This window comes from Mastomys coucha, unplaced genomic scaffold (genome assembly GCF_008632895.1).
Source record: "Mastomys coucha isolate ucsf_1 unplaced genomic scaffold, UCSF_Mcou_1 pScaffold14, whole genome shotgun sequence".
Lineage (NCBI taxonomy): Eukaryota > Metazoa > Chordata > Mammalia > Rodentia > Muridae > Mastomys > Mastomys coucha.
In genome coordinates this window covers 111,942,128-111,944,640 of record NW_022196896.1, presented here as the reverse complement: position 1 = coordinate 111,944,640, position 2,513 = coordinate 111,942,128, and the positions used below count along the sequence as shown (strand labels likewise).

Genomic DNA, 2,513 nt, shown 5'->3' with positions numbered 1-2,513 from the left:
CTTTGCGGTGTTGGGGGGGGGGCGGGGGAGAAACGGTGTCCCCTGGCCTGTAAGCAGCCCAGACAGCCTTGCCCTCGGCTGGCCCGATGCGCTCGGCACTCAGATATTTTTCTCGCAGACAGAGCTTTTGTTGTCCTCGCCCCTTCTTACTGCCCAGTTTCTGTTCTAGCCTTGTTTCCTCACCATGCGCCAGCCCGGGCTCCCGTCCTACTAACGGGAGGCAGCACAGGGTGTTTTTCTTCTCCCTCCTCCCTGGTCACCCAGGAAATGCGGGCGATTGGCCACCAGCCTCGAGGGAAGAGACCCAGGGCCTTGCTCCCTGAGTTTTATCCAAGTTTTGTTTTCTCCTCCACCCATGAGCCTGACTTAAGCGTTTGTGCCAGTGGCATCCACCTCCACAGAAGCCAGGCCAGGTGCTCCGGGGTTAGGCAAATGGAGGAAGAGGACTTTGAACTTAGAAGGCCCCTCTGGATGTCTCTTCCACATTATTGCGGAGTACAAAAACCCTGAAACCAGAAGTCCGGGTGTGACGAGGCCCAGAATCTCTTGGCACCAGCCTTCCAGTTACTCTCCCAGGCTGCGGCACTCCTGTTTCTAGTTAGTCCTGTTCAAGTTCAGTTGAGTACATGTGTAGAGAGATGTTTTTCCTCACCTATAGCTGTAGTTTGAAAAGTATTAATACAAGAAGTTGGTGGACAACCTGTTTCCTCACTGGCTGACGTATAAAATTCAGTTGTAAAGTAATACTCCTTTGTTTAGTTCATGGAGTTGGGCAGAGCGATGAAGAAGATTCAAACGCCTTGTCTCCAAAGCACAATGTAAAAGAAAAGCTTCCGGACTCACTAGCTTGTGTGGTGTGGCTGGAATGCTCTAGAGTCCATGGGCTGTGCCTGGCCCTGGGCCAACATCTGGTCTCCTGTATGGCCCTGGCCCTGCTTGTGGGAGAGGTGATTTTTGTCTGCTGAGGACCATTTCATGAGGAGGTAGGAAGGGTAAGATGCCCCCTGTATGCAGTGGGGGACATAGACACAGATACATATACAACTTGTAGCTGCTTGCAGGAAAAGCTGAATATGGTGGGAAGGGAGAGATCAAGCCTACGAGAAGGGTGGTGACACCAGGTGTCCCCACTGTCCTTTCCTAGGTCAACACAACTCACCAATCATGTTTTTGCCCAGAGTGCACTCTATATGACACCAAAGTCAGGTCTACTGAAGAGATTCCTGATGAATACACAGCACAGGAAAATCCCAAGAAGGAAGAGAATTGACCTTCTGGGTTTGTATTGTTGGAGATAAGAGTCCCCTAGAGCCCAGGTTGGTCTGGAGTTTGCTACATAGACCATACTAGTCTTGAACTCCAGTGTTTCCTGCCTCAGCTGCCCAAGTCCCAGAATTCACCACTGTTAAATAGTGTCTTATCTGTTTTCTGTTTTTCCATGGGAAATCTGTAGAGAGTAGACATCTGTTTAGCTCACAATTCTAGACACTGCGGAGTTCATAAGCTCGGGCCAGAATCTGACAGGAGCCTGCTTGCTTCACCGTGATGTGAGGGCTAAGCTTGAGGACAAGCTTACTAGCTCAGGTTTCCTGTCTCTTCTTACAAAGCCAAACAAACAAACCTAAGGCTGGAAGTGGTGCCCCCACACCTTTGATTCCAACTCACAGGAGGCAGAGTCAGGCAGATCTCTACAAGTTGAAGGCCAGCCTGGTGTACATAACAGTTCCTGGTCAGCCAGGGCTTTGTTGTGAGACATCACTTAAATGACAATAAGACTACCATCACCTTGTTGAATCCCAGTTACATCTCCAAAGTCTCAACTCCAAATACCTTTATTTTTGGAGATTAAGTTTCTGGTAAATTATAACTTTAGTGTGTCGGATTTTTGATGTTTGGATTTTGTGCATGTTTGTGTGGGAGTTTTTGGGTTTTGTTTTTGTTTTTGTTTTTGTTTTTTTTTTGGTTTTTCGAGACAGGGTTTCTCTGTATAGTCCTGGCTGTCCTGGAATTCATTCTGTAGACCAGGCTGGCCTTGAACTCAGAAATCCGCCTGCTTTTGCCTCCCAAGTGCTGGGATTAAAGGCATGTGCCTCCGCCGCCCAGCTTTTGTTGTTGTTGTTAAAGATTTATTTATTTAATGTTATATGTAAGTACACTGTAGCTGTCTTCAGACGCACCAGAAGAGGGCATCAGATCTCATTACAGATGGTTGTGAGCCACCAAGTGGTTGCCGGGAACCTGTCTTTCTTAAAATTAAAATTTTAAATTACTAGCCTGGCTGGTGGCCCATGCCTTTAATCTCAGCACTCAGGAGGCAAGAGGCAGGCAGAGCTCTGAGATCAAGGTCAGCCTGGTGTACAGAGCAGCAACCAGGGTTACACAGAGGAACCCTGTCTCAAAAACAAAACAAAAACATTACATTAACTTTGTGTGTGTGTGTGTGGTGTGTGTGTGTGTGTGTGTGTGTGTGAGAGAGAGAGAGAGAGAGAGGGAGTGGGAGGGGAGGAGGGAAG

General features: G+C 48.1%; 1 long non-coding RNA gene across 1 annotated transcript in view; it reads left to right on the top strand.

Moving 5' to 3' along the window:
- The window catches only part of LOC116089264, a 5,801-nt gene continuing 3,288 nt past the window's right edge, over positions 1 to 2,513 (top strand). The window contains exon 1 of the long non-coding RNA XR_004118250.1: positions 1 to 983. This is a non-coding gene — a long non-coding RNA (uncharacterized LOC116089264). The remainder of the gene's footprint in view (positions 984 to 2,513) is intronic.